The following is a 22,984-nucleotide window of genomic DNA, read 5'->3' as shown; positions in this document are numbered from 1 at the left end:
AACAAGAGTCATATACGAACTGAAGGTCGCTTCTGTTATTTGTGAATGCCAACGTCAGCAAAACATCCGGCTTAGCAGAATTTAGCCCTGTGGGATGGACGGAGCCAGCGCCTCTGCGGCCACCCATTGGTAAAGACAAATAAAAAGTAAAGAAAAGGACACAGAACGTAAAAATAAAGATGCCGAAAATGAAGGAATGAAACCGCAAAGTAAGCGCAATTACCTACTAAAAAACTACGAACTGTGAGTGTGATTTAACGGGGTATTTAAACACTTCCAGACAACGTATGTGCTTCGGGCTGTATCAGAGTTACATTTTCAAAGTAACAGTGCTTACTTTTAGTAGGGGTGGGAGTGGTGGAAAAAAAAAAAACTTTGAAAAAATAAAGTTTAGTTTTTGTTTTTTCAACCAGGATAACCTCGAAATAGCTTCTTCGGGGAAATTCGTTGTGATGCGACCAATCTGCAGTGAGGGAAACGCTTTATGAAATCAATGCCTTGACGCGACATCGGGCGCACATTTTGCGAGCGGAAGCTCTGCTGGGACCTTTGTGATGCAGCATGTAACAATTATATTCTTTTCAGTGTTAACCAAAAAAAAAAATATATCAGGCACTTAAGTCTCTTAAGAGATTTTAAGGCGAAAGCCAGCGATTATCGAGGACTTTTTCACTGCCGCATCGCGTGTTTGCGATGCCGTCACGTTCACCTGTCATGAGGCACGCATCCGGATAATTCTTATTCCATCCTGGCACGGGACAGGGTTAGCGCTGTAGTTGCCACACTTGGTTGTGGCTCTTGAAGACCCGGGTTCACATCCCATTCGAACCCAAATAAGTTTCTATGCATATTTTATTTACTCAATTCCTTTTTACAGTGGCCGTAATGTCGTTTTATTCGTGTAGTCGCGAGCAACTACGGTCACTCTTCGCGGTTTGATGAGACAACTAAGGCCTTCGCCTTAAAACGTAAGTAGAATTCTTCAGACATCTGTGCGGGATCGTCTTTTCTCAATGTTTCGTATATTTCTAAAAAAAAACATAAAAAAACCTGTTTTTTTTTTATTCACGCCCCTCAAACTTTCACGAAAACTTAGATCTCTACTTTTGAGTGGTACACTGCTGATTTCATTCCTTCGTTTTTAATGTCTCCAGACCTACAACTGTTCTACATTTGGAAAAATGTTCATAAAGAAAATGATTCTCCTGCGTAATACTCAACCGCTCAACGGCACTCATGGCTTTCGCGGTTGTAATTTTCTTATCCTAGAAAAACACTCTTGTTATGTACATGATAAAACTTAGCGCACTTCATTACATTTTGAATTAATAAATTAATTCATCAACAACTAGACACCTATGCTAATCAATTTATTCGTTATAATTACTTCTTTGTAAATAAAGTAGGAGTGTCCCAATTTATCTCAATTAATAAACTTCAAAATCACTGCATTCTGACATTGCAAATGTTGCTGTATTTCGGAAAAGGAGCTTGTTACTATCTATACTATTAGTAATGTATCAGAGCTCGCAATCGAATAAATCGCCAAGTAATCATTGCTTACCTAGGCCGGAACTGCGCCAGAAGAAAGCAATTAAGTTTCTAGTCACTACGTCAATGAGAATCGGCCGCGTAGGATGCTGCATAAGAGTGACGAATGCAGTAGTTCTAAGTAGAAAACTGATGTCAATAGTGTGTGATGTGGACGTTGAAGGTTTACCTTAAGATCACCTCCTAAACCAGCTTACAATTATTAGCTCTAATGCAGCACAGGTAGGCATAAAAACTTAAAGGAACCCTGCACATTTTTCTCAACTTTTTTTCACCCGCCGTGATGGCTCAGTGGCTAAGGCGTTGCGCTGCTGAGCACGCGGTCGCGGGTTCGATTCCCGGCCGTGGCGGCCGCTTTTCTGATGGAGGCGAAAAGCAAAAACGCCCGTGTGTACGAGATTTCCGCGCACGTTAATCCCAAGGTGGTCAAAATTAATCCCGAACCCTCCACTACGGCGCGCCCCATCGCCTGCGTTGCGTCGGCGCGTTAAACCCTACAATCAATCAATCTCGACTTTTTTCGAAATCTTAAGGGGTCACAAAGTACCTCAGCCAAAATTTACTGCTCTGTTAACTTGGAAATTTGCTAAAAAGATTTTTCTTTCTTTCCCGGTCTTGGCATTCTTCAACCGCTAGAATGACGTCATTACAGCGGTGTAGAGGCTATTGGCCCGCTTTCCTTCGGTTGCAGCAATGAACGCATTCAATAACTACTTTAAAAAGAAAGCCACACACGCCAAGCAGAAACGGAAATCGTATCTGCTGCGGCGAGCAAGTCACGCAGTGCCGCTCCGTGCTGGCGAAAACTATATCTTTCGCAGTGCTTCCAGACGCGAAGGAAAGAGTGAAAACGTTTATCGGGAGTGTTGCATAGTCCCTCTAAAAATAACTTTCCACATTGCCTTCAGGTAGGCAATAAATTAACAAAAATAAAAACAGCCTGACTTTACTGAACACCTCGTAATCAGTAGATATCAAACAAAAAATGTCAACATCGTTTCAATAAAAAAAAATCATTTTTTTATTTTCTGCATTATTGCTCTGTAGATATCAGCGATATTAATGCTTCAAGTTTCTTTTCCAAGTTAGTCGTCTGTTATTACCTCACTTTCTTTTTAACTTTGCCGAATATTTCCCTTTCAGCTCGGGTCATCGAGCACTTTGTGGCAGTTACTTTGAAAACAGCGCTTTAAGCGACGATGGACAAAATTTAAAAAAAAAGTTTGCAAACATACCGCCGTGGAAATTTGGGAAAGTTGGTGAAAGGTCATATTTGAGAACAGCGCTTGCCTTCGTCTAGGTTCGGGCGCAGAGCTGCAAAGACTAACTTTTACCAGCATGCCCAACTTTCCGTTCTCGTTCACTTTATGGCAAGCTGTCTGGTCCCTTTTGTCTACCGCACGCCCACGTTTACATACAAAGGTATTTAGTTCACTTGTCTATTCCTTGCCACCCGTGTTTCAGCATCCCTACTCAAAATTTATTTTACTATGTATTGTTTCGGCTTCGGATTATGGCAAGCCCACGATCCTTTGTACTACGTCATTGGTAATTTCAACATCGACCACTAGAGCCGGTTTACAGACACCGTCTTGTTTACTTCTATCCCTCGCCGTATCTCTGATTTCAGGCCCAGCACGGAACTTGAAAAGGTTAGTCCTGGTATTTATAGATACTTCATCCTTGCTGTTGCCCCAGAGTGCCCTAGCTTTCTTTATAGACGTGTTAAGAGGTCAGGGCGTTCAAAGAAACGGTTCCATGAATTCTGCAATCTGGGGATTGAAGAGTGATTGGTTATAATTGCGCGTGGTGGTAGAGGACGGTCGATGCGATCTGGTGGCCTTCTGTGGCACGCTAAGCTGTAGAGAGGTAAAGAAGTCCGTACAAGAAACGCTACCATGAACAATTTTGTGCAGGAAAGTAAATATCAGCGCCAAAACGCCTGCAGCTCAAAGAATCGAGGGAAGGAACTACAGGCAAGGGAGAATTCGGCGGCATAAATGTGGGAAGAACTTTTTTGTGCCCACGTTCTGTAAATTAACTGTTAGATTTGAAAATGCCGTTCAAGGAGGAGATGATGATTTGATTGTAGGGTTTAACGCGCCGACGCAACGCAGGCGATGAGGCGCGCCGTAGTGGAGGGCTCCGGATTAATTTTGACCACCTGGAGATGTTTAACGTGCGCCGAAATCTCGTACACACGGGCGTTTTTGCTTTTCGCCTCCATCAGAAAAGCTGCCGCCACGGCCAGGAATCGAACCCGCGACCTCGTGCTCAGCAGCGCAACGCTTTAGCCACTGAACGCCTTAGCCACCGCGGCGGGTAAGGAGGAGATACATATTCTATTTTATTTTATTCCATCTAAGGTGTACATATTGTAGTATATATCTTTAAAAATAGACGAGAACACGCGAATGCTTTGGAAAGCCTGCACACGATTCCAAGACTGCGGAGCGCTCGTCGTATGACGAGCTTGATGTTAGGTGAAAGAGTGAGAGGGCTGTCAAAGAGCACACCGAGGTACTTGATCTTATGAACCCTTTTTATGAGAGTTTTCTTAATACCAAAGGAAAGCAGCACGCGGTACGTTTTGCGGTTATGCGTCATAACCTTTGTTTTACCTGGATTTAACAGGAAACAGTTTTTAGCTGCAATAGTCCGATAAGTCGCATACATCGTTCTTGAGTGCACTGCATTCCTGAACACCACTAATGTGCCCGAATGCATTTATGTAGTCGCAATAAGGAAGAAATTAAGAATTTCTTCTAATAGATGAACCACCATTGATGACAATGAAAATCAAAAGTGGGATGAATTCAGAGCCTTTATGTACGCCACTCGTCGCCCCGTAGGCACGGTATATCAGGTAGTTCACAGATACATACAATAACCCGTCGTGGAGGTAGGTGTCGAGGCAACATCAAGGCAACAACGGTTGCGTGCCCAGTGGACGCAGTAATCTTCTAGTAACAGTGGATGGCTCACTACGTCAAAACACGTGCTGGGGTCGAAATAGATGACATCCATCTTACCTTTTAAATGCGTAGGCATTCATATGTGGACTCCACGATAAAGCCCGTCTGTTTGTTTGTAGGGCTGGATGTGTCCAACTTTCGCTGCATAAACATTTCAAATGACATTCTCCTTGATACTCTCCTATTCGACCACTTTCATAGCCCCTAACGTGTCTTCCCTGCAGTGCTGCTGTCTATGATCGTGATGTCGGCTTTAAAGGGGATCGGCGTGTAGCACTTCGAAGAATACGCGGGGTCTTAGGAGGCATTTAATAAAAGGCCCAGAGCCTTCGTATACTTTGATTTCATCACCACCCCACTCCTCACCACCGTACTTTAAGACTACTGCAGGACGAAGTCCTCTCCCCTCCACTTCCAAATGCTCCTATCCCGCGCTGTTCGAATACTTTCGTTGCCACCAAAATTCCTTACCTCGTCGCTCCGCCGAGTCATCGATATTTCCCTACTTCTGCTCCCGTTTTAGCCCTGTGGTACAGCGGTTGTCAGCTCACCGAATCAAACGCCGAACCCAACTGCAATCCTTTCTCTTAATTTGAGCAAAGATATCTTTTACTGGAATTTGCTCCCCTAATCCAAACGCTTGTTTCCGATCACTAAGCGGCACTCTTATCATTTTTGTTTCCATGGCTAGTTGGGTCGACCTGAGTTTCCTTTCAAAGTTGATGGTAAGTCCCCAAATTTCTGTGCCTTAAATTATCACCGGGAGTACGCGTTGGTTATATAATTTTACTTTTAGTGACAAAAATAGCCTGCAGTCTATTACCTGCAGTCTTCCTGCAGGTAATAGACTGCAGGTGACAAAAATAGGTGAAAAAATAGCCTGCAGTCAGGGTCTTTGCCGAAAGCTGTCTAGTCCGCTGTATCCCTCTCGTGGTTTGGATCGGCACTCCCAACTTGCCCAACGCAGTTGTATTCACCCACCTCTTCTACTATTAGGTTGGGTGGCCTAAAAGGTGCGCTTTCGGCATGCGCATTTAACATTCATTTCGTCTGACTCATATAATTCTCTTTAACCTTACGTTTTGGCTTTCTGAGTACAGTTTCTAAAGCGTTTCTTGCAGCTCTTCTCCCGTTTCGCTGAGCATGACGATGTCATGCAGAAGTCCTAACCGTGTTCACATATTCTCTGCATACTCTTACCTCTGTCTTCTCCCAGTCAAGATTCCTAAATACCCCCTTTACACGCTAAGAAAGGCCTTTTTACCACAATGCCCCAGAATGGCCAATTGGAGTGGCCTAGCGTGCGAATTCAGCGAATGACGAGGCCCGGCATGACATGATCGACTAAAAAAATGAATGTGCGCAGCGACAGCACGCAAGGCGTGCAAGTCATTTTGCATTGTGCAATGTCCCAGCGCAGATGCCCTTCGCAGATGTCATTCACCGAATTCGCAGATTAGGCCACTTCGATTGGTCAATCTGGAGCTTTGTGGGGAAGAGGCCCTACGGGGACTTTTTAGAGCGTAGGCACCCTGTGAATAATTGATATGAGATTAAGTTATGTTGTAACTAAAATGCCTTTCGAGCAATGCCTTTGCGTGTAGTAATAAAGCCGACTAAAGAAGGTTCGATGTATAGCAGAGCGGCTTAGTCATTTTTCCGACAGTTCTCATTTGGGAGTTCCTGTAATTTTTCACGAACCACTGACGAAGCTTGTGACATGAAGCTGGATAGATTCGTTGTTGAGCGAGCAGGAAAAAAGACGTGCTTATTCGGTACCAGAAAGTTTCCCAAGCAGGCAGCAAAAACTGTGTAAGGCTGACTCAAGGAGTATTGGGGCGACACAGAGAAGTGAGATGGACGACTGTTGGTAACTTCTTCTGTATCGCCAGTCTTAAAACACGGCAGTCTCGAGAGATCTTCCATGAGTGAAAAATGTGCTTAATAATAAACGCTTCATATAAATGGCAGTTGATACATGCTCAAAAATGTTTCCATAAGCCTTCATGATTGCTGCTGGGATGGCATCGGCGCCACAAGATAGCGAGAGCTTAATCCGCTTAAGGCTATCATTGGCACGTTCTTCATCTAACATATTTGGATTATTGTAATTGGTCGATCGGCCGAACGGTGGGCCTTGATCGTTAGCATCAGGCGGTTCAAAGATAGAATCAAAATATCGAGGAAAACTGGGGAAACATCCAAAATCTGTTCTTCATTAGAGCTAAGCCAGCCAATATTCTCGTTGGAGGCCTTTGAATCACACCTCAATTAACAAATACAGTATCCGACATAATTAATGCTTACTTTCACTGCTCAGGTATGAATAAAACAGTGGGCACTTTTTAAGCGCCTTAGAACAACTTAGATGAGCCGTAATAGCCATGGTAGGAGAGATAGAGACCAAACTCGTTAATAAACCCGCACAGTCAGCCTGACTAACTGCTACGCCGGGTGGGGTGAAGGTGATATTCAAGCTTCACCCACCCGCACACCCCCACACATAGAGACCCAAGCACGCAACCCCACATGGAACGGTCGAACGCATTTGTGTGGAAGGATCATATGACGAATTATTTAGTGTCAATTCAATTCAATTCAATTTATCGTTTTGCATTCCATAAAAGATTGTCTGGATGGCCGCCAGGGCTATCAGCTTGAAAGAAACTGCTTGACTGGGCCCGGGAGACCGTTTCGAGGCAGCGAGACAACAGAGACACAGAGTGTTAAAACGCGAAGTTGGTGCTGCATCGTAAATAGAATATACAAAGGTACATATATAAAAACATTACGGTAACATAGGAAGCTACTTACAAAAATAATACAATGCAGTTGACAACATTTTTCGGATAATGTGAAACATATCCGAAGAGCTTTTGCAGATTTAAACACAAACAAAGAATACCTGCTTGAAAAGGAAGAAAGATATACAATTGACAACAAATATAAACACCAGTTTTTGTCAAACGCCCCAGCAAGTACAAAGCATCGATTCTAGTGCCCAGAATAAATGCCTAGAACGACGTTGCGCGAATGCCATTACCTAAGATGCTTGGGGAAGTTGCCGTAAAGAGATCTGAACGGCCTTAGGGCCGGCGCGGCGAAACGTTTACGGTGTTTCCTTCGGCTTCGTAACGAGCACACCCGTAAATAATGTGTCTGAGGTCCTTGCGAACTGCACCATTCGGGGCGCAGCGGGGAAGAAACGTGCCAGGTTTTTGAGAAAAGCGCTTCGTGTAGTATTAGCCGATATTAGCCGATGCAGGAAGGCTGAATCACGCTTACACAGGCCACTCTGCATCTGCAAATTTGCAAATGCTCTGAGGGACAATGTTTAAGGAACGAAAACGCAATCCATGGATAAGACAGCAAACTAAACTCAAGCACGATTTGGTTCAGGAAACAGAAGAGCGTGGTTTGGCCTAGCGGGCAACGCAGTGCGAAGGGCGGAAAAGAGGCAGACGACATAGTGGGCCTATACCGAGGGAAGGGAAGGAAGGAAGGCAGAAAGCTAACTATACAGGGTGTCCCGGCTATCATGCGCACCAGGGTTTAAAAAAAGAGCAATGGCGTAACTCGAAGAAAACCTAGTGAATATTGTTTGCATTACTGTGGAGAAGCGGACAGTAGTTTTTTCGTTAATGATACTTCACTAATTAATTGTAATTAATTATCCAACTCGAGAAGTACGGTCCTAATCACTGAAGTGTCAATGAGGCACTTGTATACCCACGAGGGGCATCTAACAGGTATTTTCAGTGACGAACTAATTGCCTACTCATTTATTCTGACTGATAACGAGAACCCGCGAAATATGAAAAATACCACGTGACGGCGCTTCCGCGCGCATTGTAAAGCAGCGTCCCCAAATAAGCTGATTGAAAGCGCTGCTTCGCCTGTCATCCGCCCGAAGAGACAGCGCATCACCTTGATAATGGCATGCATGGAAGGAGCAACAGCAGAAAGATTCGCGGGGCGCGTGTGCAGATAAGGCACAAACTCGGTCGCGATTTCTTCTTTCTTTCTTTGGTTTATTTCATTCTGGCTAACTCAGAGGGAGCCTGTTCGAGGGCACTGCATTACGATGCGTGCGGAGGCGCCATCACGTGGTATTTTTTTTATATTTCCCGGGTTTTCTTTATCAGTCAGAATAAATGAGTACGCAATTAGTTCGTCGCAGGAAATACCGCAGTTAGGTGCCCCTCGTGGGTACCTACAAGTGCCTCATTGACAGTTTAGTGATTAGGAAAGTACTTTATTTATTTATTTATTTATTTATTTATTTATTGAATACTGCAGGCTTGACAGCCCAAGCAAGATTATCTAACTTCTCGAGTTAGATAATTAATTACAATTAATTAGTTAAGTATCATTAACGAAAAAAATGCTGCCCGCTTCTCCACAGTACTGCGAACATTATGCACTAGGTTTTATTCGAGTTATGCCATTACTCTTTTTTTTAAATATTGGTACATGATAGCTGGGACACCCTGTATAGGTGGGGAGACGAGATGTTATTGAAGGGCACGGCATGGATGAGTGAGTGAATAAACTTTATTGCACCCGAAACTGGGGCCTGAGGAGAGGGGCGGAATGGGATGTTCCGCGCGTCCTTTTCCGTTAGGCCGGCGCATTATCGCGTGTACCGAGGAAGTCTTCGTCGGCCTGCTGTGGACACCCAATGGCATGAAATGTTGATGATGATAACAAAAAATGGAAATGTCAATAGTTAAATGCATATTCCAAGTATCAAAGCTATTTTAGAGGGAACAAAAATCTGCGCAAATTTAGCTGTGCCAGATTTGTCCTGTTTCTTTTTTTTTTTTTTTCAGAACAGGCGTTGTACATTAAAGCTAGAGCAAATAGGTTTGAGCATCGCACGCGTTCAATGCCTCGTGGCATATTTATTTAGTTTTTTTACAGTCAAGAGCCTCACCCTGCGAAGATTTTATACGATGAGTAATTGTTTAATTGCACACGTTAAGTCAGCCACCGAAAAAAATGATCATCTGCGTGATACCCTTCCGACAGCCCTTCTGGCAGCCTGTTTCACGGTGTGCCATAACTTGATCGATATGCCGTGCGTAAGTTCCCGCGTTAAAATGTCAATTTAAATTGACATATACCCCCGTGTACTGGCTGTAAAAATCGGAACGTTGGTGTGGGATGCCTATAAAACAACCTAAAAAAAACTTCTAATCTCGGCTTTGTGACCGAGTCACAGGTTAGTCTACGCGCGCAAATAGGCAGAATACCGAGGGCCTATATGCGCACGGTGTCGCTCAAAAAATGCGATCTTCGCTACGACATCACGCCTGGCAAAATGCTACGCACCGCTGAAATATCAGCTCTGATGCAATCCCTCCAGAAAGGTGCCCACAGATGGGCTGCTAAACGTTTTCTATCTTTTCTTCGCGACTGGAGGCGTTGCGAAAACCACAGCTATCGCGAGTACAGGACGGAACTACGTGATTTTCCCGCCACAGCAAGCGTCCTTTTTAAAAAGTCTCTGCTTTGCTTTTTTTGTTGCGGTTTTCTCTAGGCAGCTGTCGAAAGCTACCATTTCTGCAACCCAAAAGAAGCCGGCGAACAGCGGTGATAGTGGCTTTGTGACGTCACACAAGTACACGAAGAATTTCCCGAGTACGAAGAACGCGGAAAAGACAAAAAATATTTAAAAAATGCTCTGAGCGACTTTGTAAGCATCAAATGGGCATAAGCTGCGAAACTTGGCTCGACAATATCGTAGCCATCTAATTTAAGGAATTCACGCGCTTTTTGACCATGTTTATAAAAGCGTTCGACATGTTGAAAAAAACCTTCAAAAAGTGTTTTAGGAACCGTTTAATATTCTATGCTGAGAGCTCATATTGTCCTACTTTGCCCTATTTGATGTTAAGGATTGGCTGCTCAAGTCTGTTGGGTGAAGGGGATCCGAACGACTTTTAAAGGGTGTACATGTCTGCTGCTCGCGTCTACCGATCGGCACTGCATCAGCGGTGAGAGAGTATCGCACGTTGCGACGCCCGATAAGCCACTTCTGGTTACTGCAGCGATTCCAGCGCGCTGAAATTCCAAGAAACCGGGACTCTCCAGCTGATGTATATAACTTGTTGATTTCGCCAAAGACGAAGCTGAATATCAATAGGTGGGCGCCCTAGGTACCGCAGGTGTTTTATGCTTTCGTGTTTTGGCTCAGGCTGCAGAACGCAAACATTTCTTTTCTTTTGAAAGCAAGTAAAGTTGCACGGAGGTGCCTCGTCGTGAGTGCGTGAAGGTGAGCCAATTTTGAGGCTTTCAATCACACTTCCTGTGTGCCCTTTAGGCGTTCCCTCTGAGCTACGCTTCGGGCCCTTCGGTAAAGCTGCGATTTTGGCATGGGGAGCAATTGAAGTGCACATATCGGCCCGATATAGCAATGTTCTTCTTGTCAATGTCGAGAAAACGTGGAACAGAAAGTAGGCTATAGGTAAATTATCTGCCGCATCGTCCCCATTTCAGAAATGTATCTGCTCTCGTCCGGTTTGATTTGGGTGCAACAGAGGAAACCGTCATAATAATTTATTTATTTACAAATGAATTAGCAACATTATCTGAACAAGATGAAAGCAAGAGAGAGAGAGAGAGAAATGTGCAAGGTCGCAGATAATCTATGCCACATCACACACCCAAACACACCCGCACGCATGCGCACACACTCAGAGAGGGGGAGAGAGAAAAATAAAACACGCGGCAAGATGAATTTGCCGCAGTATCTCTGCCGTGCACGAGAGAGTTGTTAATGTTCCTGAACACAAGGTGTTCTGCCAGATTCGCAACTGTCACGCGCCGGATATAAAACACCCGTGCGCATGACTTTTAGTTTACGTTAAAAATTCCCATTTGGCCGCTACTGAGGAGCCCTGCCCGGCAGCGCGTGTCAAAGCCCAAGTGTTGCTTCGTCGTGTAAGAACGACGTTTCAATTATTCAATATTTGGGTTGCCCACAAAAACGAATAATATCCTCCTGTGCGACGCTGCTCCAAAAAGCAGATAGTGCCACACATGCACGGGAAACGACACCGGTGGTGGACGAGTATCTTTCCCACCGATGCAACATGACTATATAGCGCTGCTGACTCCTCTCCTGCACGTGACACAAAAACTGACGCACATACCAACTCGAGGACTCCTATTTGCGGCCTCTACTGACCGTCGTACCATGAGACGAGTCGGGCGATTCAACATCTGACAACTCGGCGCGACCAAAGTGCCTCACGGCAGGTTAGGGAGCATAAAACATGTTAAATGCTTGCAGCAATCGAGTAACAGCGAACTCGAATCCATCAAATTCGCAAGCGCCAAGGGCACCCGACAGAACGTCATGTAATCTGGACATGGGGTGCCTTCGAGGTGGCTTGAAGGACGTCCATGATGCGAGGTCACGTCGCATTGCCTACGACGATAACTGAGTAACTACGATGTGCCACGCCCGTAAGGCGGTTCATTTCACGCTCCCTGAATTCGTTCCTGATAAAAGCTCATACAGGGGGCTGTGCGAGGCCCCCGTCCCGATAGCCATTCCGGCAGTGAGCTCACCATGCCATCCTTTTATTTGTCACAGCTATTTATTACTATTATTATTATTATTAGTAGTAGTAGTAGTAGTAGTAGTAGTAGTAGTAGTAGTAGTAGTAGTAGTAGTAGTAGTAGTAGTAGTAGTAGTAGTAGTAGTAGTATCTCTCGAGTGCGTCCAATTTTAAAGACAGGCACGATGTCTGACGCAACAAACTATACGGCTGTTTCTCTCCTTTGTGCCTGCTCCAAGCTGTTTGAGACAGCGCTTCACAAAGCCTTATCAAGTTCTGTACAAAACGTGTTTATACCTAACCAGCATGGTTTTATATCGGGATGGTCGACAACAACAAATCTCGCTTGCTTCATGGAGCAGGCCTCCGCAGCAGTTTCAGAGAGGGGCCAGTTGGACGTTGTATACTGCAACCTGAGCAAGGCATTCGATGTTGTCTGCCACTCGTTGTTACTTAATAAGCTTTTACTATCTGGTATTGATGCACTGTTCGTGGCATTGTTGTGGAGTTATCTACACAATCGGTTTTGTTATGTGAGTGTTAACGGCAAGAAGTCCGCTATGTACAGGACAACAAGTGGTGTGCCCCAAGACTCTGTGTTGGGCCCTCTGTTGTTTTATATTTTTATAAACGATGTGTCTGCTGCAATCAAGAAGTCTTCGTTCCTAATCTATGCTGACGACATCAAAATATTTAAACGTATTGAGTCCGCGAATGACTTTGTTTCCCTCAACAAAGATGTATCCTCGTTCTCTAAATGATGTTCAGAGAATAGATTAAATCTTAATCCAAAAAAAACAAAGGTCATCTCTCATAGCCGAAAAACAGACATCCTTTACTTTCCTTTACACCATTGACGGCGGCCCCCTGTCTAGAGTTGATGGTATCAGAGACCTTGGAGTGCTCTTTGACAGCGCCTTAACTTTCTCACCCCATGTCGATCAACTTACTCGGCGGTCTCTTCGCTCTCTTGGTGCTGTATGCAGATTTTCACGGGACTTTTGGTCTCCTAATTTATTCCTGAAACTCTTCAAAGCACTTTGTATTCCTCAACTAGAATATGCCTCTGTCGTGTGGAATGGAACCTGTCATTCTAACAGCAAACGTATAGAGCGTGTTCAGACCAAATTTCTATCAATATACAGGCATCGTTTTTCCTCTGGGCCTCCCAAGACTGCCTTAGCAGTATCCAGATTCCCATTGCCTGTCTCTCTGAGTTGTCGGCGAACCCGCCTAGATCTTCTTTTTCTATATAAACTGCTTCATGGTATTATCACATGCCAGGAACTACTTGCACAAGTCAGCCTTCGTGTTTCACAAAAAACAACAAGGTTTACCCCCCCCCCCCCTTTCCATAATGCTACAGCACTCAACACCCATTCCCCCCTCCAAAGAGTGCAGCGTCTCTATAACTGTCACTCTGGGAAACTTGATATATTTCAACGTCCCCTTCGGGAGTTTTTGACTGGGTTGTTAGCTGCGCTACAATAACTACTCTTCTTTTCGGCACAGTTTTTTTTAATGCCGTTTTTATGTGTGCAATGTCTTCATAGTTCTTGTTTCTTCTTTGTAATTCCTGTATGTTCGTCACTTCGTCATTGACTTGTCATATATTACGGTATGCTACTTGCCTTCCATCTCACACGATTTATTGTGCCGCGAGGAGCCACGGTGATGTGTCTGGTACTTTTCATCTTCTGTTGCTGTAATTTCATAAATCAGTTCCTGTATTTTGTTTCATACATTCATGTTTAATTGAAGCTTCGTGTTCTCGCGTATATCTGCGAATATGCTTTTATGTCTGCTTGCTTCACCCAAATGCTGTTACCATTGTTCCATATACTTTTGCCATTGATCCACCATTAGAGTTTCTTAATCGCCTAATTTTGGTTGGATTACCTTTTTATTATCCTTTGGGTTTATTTTATTGCTTTTTTGTTCTTCGCTCGTCCTTCTCGTTGACTGTTTATATTGTGAGCTACTGCTGTATATTAGTGCCGCATTAGTGACTTAATAGGAATGGCAGCAAGGGCGGAGTGCGAAACGTGCGGCACATCGGAGACGATACGCCACGTTTTATGCGAGTGCCCACGCTACTCGCCTGCAAGGAAGAAGCTGTCATCAGCACTGAGGAACTTAGACTCTCGGCGGCCATTTTCGGAAGAGAAGATTCTGTGCCACTGGCCTTCTCAGTCATCCGCTCAGAAGGCGACTAAGGGACTATTACGTTTTCTACGGGCGACGAACTTGAACACTAGGCTATAGACTGAGAGCCTCCTGTGTCAATCACTGTCAGTGCCTCAGTGCTGGGCATACGTGTCTGGTCCAACTTTTCCTCTTTTTTTCCTCTCTCTTTTTTGCCCATTTCCCCTTTCCCACGTGCAGGATAGCAAACTAGGCTCTCGCCAGCTTAACTTTCCTGCCCTTCTTCTACACTCTTCCTTCCTTCCTAGTGCCGCATCAGTGCGCCAGAACCAAGGCCTCGGCTGTTCCTGGGCACTCTAATAAACATTGATTGTTATTATTATTATTATTATTATTATTATTATTATTATTATTATTATTATTATTATTATTATTATTATTATTATTATTATTATTATTATTATTTCTTATTATTAATTAATATTATTATTATTATTAATGACCCCGCTATTTGGCCGAAAGACTGCCTCTTTAAGGAGTTCCGAGGCATGTTTCGCGAAGGCATGCTTCACAGCTCTGAGCGCATCACGTAAGAAAAACAACCATGACTAGTTTAGATGTTTTTTATCAGAATGTGCGAGGTCTTCGAACTAAGGCGACTGAATTTTTTGGTAACGTTCTGGCTTCTTGCTTTCCGTTAATAGCTATATCTGAAACTTGGTTGTGCCCTGATATCCTATCCAGTGATTATTTTCCTCAAAATTACCATGTATATCGTAATGATCGTGCTTTAACGGGATGCAAACAAAAAGGGGGCGGGGTCCTTCTCGCCGTTGACAAATCTCTCCCGTGTGTGCTACGTAGCGATATTGATAACGCAGATGAGTCTTTATGGGTCGAAATTCATTTCTCTAAATCTGAAAAACTTCTAGTTGGTGTTTTTTACATTCCTCCTGATGTAGCTCCTGAGGCGTTCAATAAGTTAATCTCCTCCATTGAACAGGTGCTTATCACTCATGGCAACCGCAAAGTCCTCCTGCTTGGAGATTTTAATGCTCCTGGCGTGGAGTGGAGCCAGCTAACTTGTTCCCACTACAACCACCACATTGAACAGAAGGGTAATAGGTTGCTAGATTTTGTGGCTTTCACTTCTATGGCACAGTGTAATCGCATAAAAAATTGCAGTGGAAATATTCTGGACCTGTGCTTTTCGAACTTTGATGGCGTTAGTGTGTTGCACTCTGATTGTTCTTTAGTAATACCGGACAGATTTCATCCTCCTCTTTCTATTTCCTGTTGCCTCCCTTCATTGCTCCACCGTTCCGTAAATTCCAACAACACGCAACCTCATTACGCTTTCGCCAGGGGAGATTATGCTGGGCTGTATGGCTATTTTTCCGCTGCCCCTTGGTCGACCGTCATTGACCACACTGATGTCAATGAACAAGTCGACCGTTTCACAGAGATTGTGCTTTCGGGTATGAAGGAATACATCCCGCAATATTTACCGAGGAGGTTCAAGTTTCCACACTGGTTTTCTTCTGAATTGCGGGATGCCCTGAAACTCAAGGAACGTGCGCACAGAAAGATGAAGCGCTCTGGTGCCAACCAGTTTGCTCAGGAATTCCGGCGCCTACGTGCCCTATGTAAAATATTGCACAAACGTGATCATACTTCGTACCTGGCGTCGGTAGAAACTAAAGCAACTCACCAACCGGGAGCCTTCTGGAAATACATTCATTCTAGATCTAGTACAACTAACGATTCTATTCGTCTTCTAGACTCCAACGGCGATGAGGTTGTCAAGGTGGCCGACTGCTTTGCTCGTCAATTTTCTTCTTTTTTTGGGATTAGCGGTGGTAGTGACAACAGCAGCGCCCCTTGTCACCAGGGCGAGAACTCCGGTTGTTTACAACTGGACGAGAACATCATTCGGACCAGCATCAAGCGGCTCAAGCCCTCGCTTTCTTGTGGGCCAGATGGTATTCCTGCTGCAATCCTAAAAACATATGCAAATATATTCGTTCCTGTGTTCACTTCAATATTTAATAACTGTCTCCGGTCGGGAACGTTTCCTCGCTCATGGAAAATCTCTCGCGTATTCCCTGTTTTCAAGTCAGGCCTAAAAACTGATGCTATAAACTATAGGCCTGTCTCGCTGCTTTGTTCTGCCTCTAAAATTTTCGAGTTATCTCTTCATACGGTCTTGTCTTTCTCATTTAAACATGTCCTCATTCCTAATCAACATGGATTTATGCGTGGTCGTTCAACTTCCACGAACCTTGTATGCTTCATGGAGAAGGCTGTCCCAGCAATCGTTGGTAGAAGCCAACTGGATGTGGTCTACTGTGACATGAGCAAAGCCTTTGATGTTGTCAACCACTCGTTATTGCTTGCAAAGCTCACTCTGTTAGATGTACACGCTTCTTTGGTGGGTCTTATACGTTGTTATCTCAAGGAGCGATATTGCTATGTAAGTGTTAACGGTCAAACATCATTTAGGTACAAAGCAACCAGTGGTGTACCCCAAGGCTCCGTCCTGGGTCCCCTTCTTTTTTCCATTTTCATTAACGATGTTGCTTCTGCCATTCAAAATTCTTCTTTTTTGTTGTACGCTGATGATATAAAAATCTTTAGAGAAGTGCGTAGTGTTCAGGACTGTAATTCTCTTCAGGTTGATATTGTGTCATTCCATCGTTGGTGCACCAAAAACGACCTTATTTTGAACCCTTCAAAAACTAAAGTTGTCTCCTATAGTAGAAAAACTCAACAACTGCAATACCCTTATGAAATTGCAGGCACCACACTGCCGAGGGTGACCGAAATTCGGGACTTGGGAGTACTGTTTGATTCTTCTCTGACTTTCTCTTCCCACATTGCACAAATTACCCGTCGGTCTCTTCGTTGTCTGGGTGCTGTTTGCAGGTATTCTAGAGAGTTTAAAGGTCCGCTTCCTTTCTTAAAGTTGTATTCGGCTCTCTGCTTACCTCTTCTTGAATACGGGTCTGTTGTCTGGAATGGAACTTGCAAGTCCAATAGTGACCGTATCGAAAGGGTTCAAAATAAGTTCCTTTCTATCTTTAAGCACCGCTTCCGTCATGTGCAAGACGACGCAAACGGCATCATGTCTCTTCTGAAAAGCATTCCTTCCCTTCGGTGTCGACGAATGCGAGCTGATATTATCTTTCTCTATAAACTTCTTCATGGTAATAATTTGTGTGACGATTTGGTTACACTTATCAATGTCAATTTGCCAAATAAACTTTTCAGAAAATTTCCAGCTTTCAGACCAGTTGCTTTAAATAGCCGACGCTCGTCCATCTGCCGAATACAATGTGCATATAATGAATATTCCGTTCGGCTTGATATATTCCAGAGCTCCTTTACTTTGTTCTCTAATGAGTTGAAAACTGTTGTAGCTTAAGTCCTTTATGTCATTCCAAATTTATGTACCCTATGTATTATGTGCAAACTGTTCTTGCTTGCTTTTCACTTTTTCTTGTTTTGTGTTGCTTGAATATTTGTACGTTTTTAGTGTCAGTGTTGGTAATGCTGAAGCTTTTCCCCCTTTTTTTTTTTTTTGGAACTTCCTAATATGTTGTTAGAAAACCTTGGCTATATACGTATACTCTATGTCATGTTGATTCAATATTTGCTTGTATAGTTCCTATTTTTCACATCTACTGAACGTTTTGCTGGCCGAGTGGCATGGCTTGCAACACTAAGCCTGCCTTTTCTTTTTTGACTGTCTGTTCTTTTTTTTTTTCCTTTTTTGCTTTCTAAGATTTCTGTAACTATTTTTACTTTATTGTTTATGTCATACATATAGTTTGTGTATGTTGTCTTGTCTTAATTGTAGTGTTTTTTTTTGTATGGTGTACCAGTACCAAGACCCTAGGGTTGTTCCTGGGCACCGAAAATAAAGGTTGATTGATTGATTGATTGATTTCGAACTCTTATCCCTCTGTGCGCCAGCACTAGGCCTCAAGGCTGTTCCTGGGCTCAATAAATAAACATGATTGATTGATTGATTGATTGATTGATTGATTGATTGATTGATTGATTGATTGATATTTTTATTTGACTTTGTGGTACCAGGAGGAAGACAGTGGTACTAAAGCTAACGAAAGCCTTCGAAAGGCCAGTTCCTTTGGGTACAGTTCCACGGCCGCATTGACTCACTCGCATATTGCAGAGATATAGCTAATAAAAGGAAATATCTTAAAGTCTACATATATGACAATAAATTATCTAGCGTAGTCATGTGCTTACATAAGAAAACAATCAAAACATTTAGATGCAAGCAATATTTGTGAATAAAAATGTAGGAAACTATAGCCAAAAGTACAGTACTAGCGTGTAACCAACAGACTCTCGATAGTAAATCTCCCACTTGCTTTTTTCAAGTTTTTCGTAGGGCATTTGAAGCAAACATCCCTTCCACCCGCCCCCCCCCCCCCCTTCTCTACCTTTGCTAAGAATTCCAGTGTACTGGAACAAAAAGGACTGCGTTTAGTAGTTCGTTCATATTTTAGGTGCATATCTCTGACGCTTTTGGGAAGGATATATAAAGCGATCTTTGATATTGGCGGGGACATTTTCTTTGTGTTTAATTTGTAACAACTTCATCTAAAAACATTGATTAGCTGTGAGCATGTCGTAATGAAGAAATAATAGACATGTAATGACGTCAGCATTAATTAATTGATTAATCGACGCTATAAATCACCAGCGCTCCTAGCGTTGCCTTCGTTTTGTAACCAATCCCGTACGCTAATCACCGCGCAATGTTAACTAATTGACAGGGAGTATTACAAATAAACGTTGGCTCACGGTTTTTAACCAATTCCTGGCCACATTCATTGATTCTAATTTTAGTGCGAAGCACTTTGGCCGCCGCCACTGCAGTTTGGCGGCGGCGATGGCGGCGGCCACGGGCACGCCGACGGCGTTGTAACCGAGCGAGCGACCACAGAAGAAAACTAAGGAGGAAAATGTGGCGAAAGAGTTCGGGGGAGGGCAGTACCACTCTAGACGCTGGTCTGTGCGACGCTTAGCGAAAGGGTGAGGGGGAGGCGTGATGTGCGTTCGCTTCCTAAGACTCAGTTTAGCTGCGCACAAATTTCGCTTTAAAGGGTATCGTAATCGCCAGCCACATTTTTGACCTTTCGCTATTGCACTGGTTCAAGGTGTACGAGGCAATGTCTCGTTCATACGTATAGTGTGCCGCGTTTCTCAACTCGATCAGCCGCAAACTTTCTTTCACCCTCGCAACAACTATAGTTCCGTGCGACATAATGCCCAACGTGTGCGTGCTGCCCTTGGAGCAGGCAGTATACGGCACGTGTGGACGTCCATAAACCAAACCCTGAATTCCAGTGAATACTTCTGGGAAAGATAGTAAAAAAAAAAAAGAACATTCCAGGAATCTACAAACATCAGACGGTCCGATTCGCCGCAACACGCCTAAATGACTATTCATGGCGGGAATCGCAAGAAAGTCTGCGAATGGCGCGGTACAGCATAAAGTGGCGTTTGCGCTGTAGCTTTACGCGATGTAGGTGTTAATGTTTTCCGTTGCGAAATTCCACAGCAGGGGTAAGAAATTTCACTTAGATCGCATTCTGTGCATTTCCCCCCGCTGTGGCTCATTGGCTGAGGATTTCTTGTCCATAAGCACGTGTTCGCGGGTTCGATTCCCTGCTGCGGAGGCCGGTTTTTTGAAGTTAAGCGAAAAACACATGCTGGTGCATCGAGATTTGGGTGCACGTTAACGATAAGATATCAAGGCTGTCCAAATTAATCCGGAGCCCTTCACCATGGCGCGTTTCGCAGCCCAGTTTTGGCTGCGGCGTGTAAAGCCCCGAACATTTTAGCACCCTGAATCTTGTCATTTTGCGAACATGCTCCTCCGGCCACTCCGATTGGCCCTTCTGAGTGCACCCCTCCGCCCGCTCCTTAGTTCAGGCGATACACGGAAGAGCAACCACGACAGCTGTGGTGAGGATGTCGGCCCGTAATTTCAGCGGGGCATTCGCGTTTCGTACGTCCCCCAGTGACCGCTCCAGATGTCGGGAAAATGGGCGCGCTTTACGCTTCACGCTCCATAAAGGAATAATCTTCTCTGGCCATCACCTGCAGAAACATCCACGCTTGTGCGCCTGCCCACCGAGGCAGTAATATTTCAAAATAGTGGGTGTAGAAGGGAAAAGTGCAGGCCTTCAATACAGTTGGTATGTGTGCATAACCAGCACGGTGGAAGGGGAAGTAAAAACCTGATCTCAGCGTTCCCGAAATCACCATTCGGCCTCCTATTCCAGGGTAAAGAAATGCAATTACACTCGGACGTGTGTAGAATTGCTAGCGCTGACTGTGGTGCCTGTAGCTACGCGCTTCGGTAAATGTGCCATTGGCCAGGATGGAATAAGGCAGGAGACCAGCCCGGCGCCGCTTAGACGCATTCAGCGTCCGCACGGCGAAGATGTCTGAGCATTGGGCCAGCCAGTTCCCAAGGGTAGAGAGCTTCCTTTACAGCGAAGAGGCAGCGGTAGTGAAGAAAAAGGAGCGCTGGCATCAGCTGACAGCCGGGGGTCAGCGTGTCGGCGTTCCTTCTTCTTGCGGGAGTAAGGCGCATGATAATCAATGAGCTGACTTCAGCAACAGCTATACAGCGTTAGTGCTCACATAAACAATAGGCGTAGAAATGGTAAAGTCAACGCAATTGGTAGGGTCGGCCAGTGAAGTAACGAGCAGATGAGGCTCAATCAAGCGGAACATCCGCCGAACACCAAGTGGGAACTGAAAGAATTATTGAGCGCCCTAAACCCGCCGGCTGCATTTCCTTCGAGTCGGCGCGTTGAAATCACGTCGCGTTCTGGTTATTCGCAATGAACAGGAAGCAATCAACGCTCGCGACAAGAAAATCCAGTCAACGCCACGAGTCGAGTGGACACGGCAACGCTGATAGAATCTTCAATGTGGTGGGTGGGCGTCTGGACGAAGCCGCTTTATCAACGAGACGGCCCAGATTCGCAAAGCTGTTCACACGTGAAATATCGTAAGAGGAGTTCGTGATTATCCGCGCCTTGGCTATCGTCCTAGGCGGCCTTCACGGGGGGAACCAACTGCGCTGGGGCGCCGTTCGATCAGAAACTCCTCTTAAAATATCTCACGTGCGGCAGCTTGGTGAATTCGGGCGCACAATATTCTCGCTATATTTGTTCGCACGTGAGCAGCTTAGGCAGTGGTGACGTGTCTGACGGCAACGAGATCCATAATACAGCGTGATATGCGCTGCTCGGTCGCCTGCATTCAAGCATTGATACTAGGCCATAATTGTTTGCAGCTGGTTAGCTTAGCTTAGCATCTACCCCCCTTCATCAATCGTTGCCACTGAAGCACGCATGGCATGTGTCAGCGTCGCAACACGCGCTCATTCAGGTGGTGACTTTGTCGAGTCGGACGCGACAGCGCGCAAAAGAGGCGGTCAGAGGGCTTCACCTTACCTTTTGGGTGACAGTGACGGGCCGCGTCGGCTCGTCGGCCAAAGGTCGAGTCGAGTGGAAGGGGAAGTCGACGCAAGAGACGGCTGTCTGGACTCGGGTCAGGCTCGTATGACCGGGCGGCGGGCCCGAGTCCCTTCTTATAGAGGCCCCGCCGCTCCCGGCCCGCCAGGGAGGAGCCGCGCACGTGCGACGCGCGGTTACGCTTCGCTTTCCCGCCCCGAGCAACTGCGCATGCGCTGACCCCCAGCCGCCGCGCCCGGTCCCGTCTTCCCCGCGCGCGCCCCGTTTATCCCTAGCTGGAAAAACACTCTCCCGGCTGCGACAAAACTTCGGAGAGGCTGCTTCCAAACGAGGAACGAAGCTCGCCGCGGTCGGTCGAGAACTACAGTAATAGGTGCGCGCAATTCTCACGCACTAGCGCCCACGGTGCAGGCACTAACAAAAAATGACATGCGAACATTCGCGCAGTTCATTACTCAATGTGCAGCGGTTTGTGGCTTTATCGCACTGAGTAACAAGAAAGTTCGGAGGCTCATAACTAAAAAAAAAAAAAAAAGCAAGCTGGAATTGTTACCCATGTAGCCACAAAACGGCCCCGAGCAGTTTTTGAAGTGATAAAAAATAACCTCCATTTCCAACAAATAATCGGCATAATATTTATAACGCGTCTGCGCCAACTTGAGTACAGGCCTCATTATTTCTGTTTTTTTATTTTTTATGGCCTAATTATTTCATTATTCAGCTGAAAGCAGTCCCATTCAACTTGTTTGAGTAGTTAGAGTGGCCCGACATGCCATAATTGTCGGAGTGATTAGTTTAGAAACCGCACAACAAATAATCCAACAGAGCTTTAGAATTGACGTTTGCTGAGAAACCATAATATTATTAATTAAATCATTAACTTCCATAAAGAAGTAGAGAAAGCTGGAAAGTTTCTATTTAGAGGTGGACATTTAGCACTAAATAGACGTTTGTATTAACGGAGTGAGGATCGAAATAAAACTCGTAGTTTGTGAAAGCTTGAGTCGGAGAGACGCGAACATTGGTTTCATGTTGCTGTAGTTTTTTTCCACTTTTTCAGTGTTTTGTAGTGTACACGCTGTCCGTACGCGTTTTCAAAGTTTGTACTTGTTTTTTTTCTGTCTTTTCTTTTAACTTCATGTCTTGATTTTGTTAACCTTGTAATCTTCTCAACCAGTATTCACCTGTGCGCCAGCATGAAGGCTTCAAGGCTGTTACT

General features: G+C 44.8%; 1 protein-coding gene across 1 annotated transcript in view; it reads right to left on the bottom strand.

Annotated features, from left to right (window-relative positions):
- Positions 1-21,890, bottom strand: part of Impl2 (Ecdysone-inducible gene L2) — a 171,799-nt gene extending 149,909 nt beyond the window's left edge. Inside the window, exon 1 of the mRNA XM_077687974.1 lies at positions 21,745-21,890. The gene's annotated coding sequence lies outside the window, so the exon portion shown is untranslated. The remainder of the gene's footprint in view (positions 1-21,744) is intronic.
- Positions 21,891-22,984: the final 1,094 nt, after the last annotated feature.

The sequence above is a fragment of the Haemaphysalis longicornis genome, unplaced genomic scaffold, assembly GCF_048455015.1.
Source record: "Haemaphysalis longicornis isolate Haplotype H1 unplaced genomic scaffold, Haemaphysalis longicornis Haplotype H1 scaffold_1, whole genome shotgun sequence".
In the NCBI taxonomy this organism is placed as follows: domain Eukaryota; kingdom Metazoa; phylum Arthropoda; class Arachnida; order Ixodida; family Ixodidae; genus Haemaphysalis; species Haemaphysalis longicornis.
The sequence above is the reverse complement of the archived record's forward strand: the minus strand, read 5'-3'. Positions and strand labels throughout refer to the sequence as shown.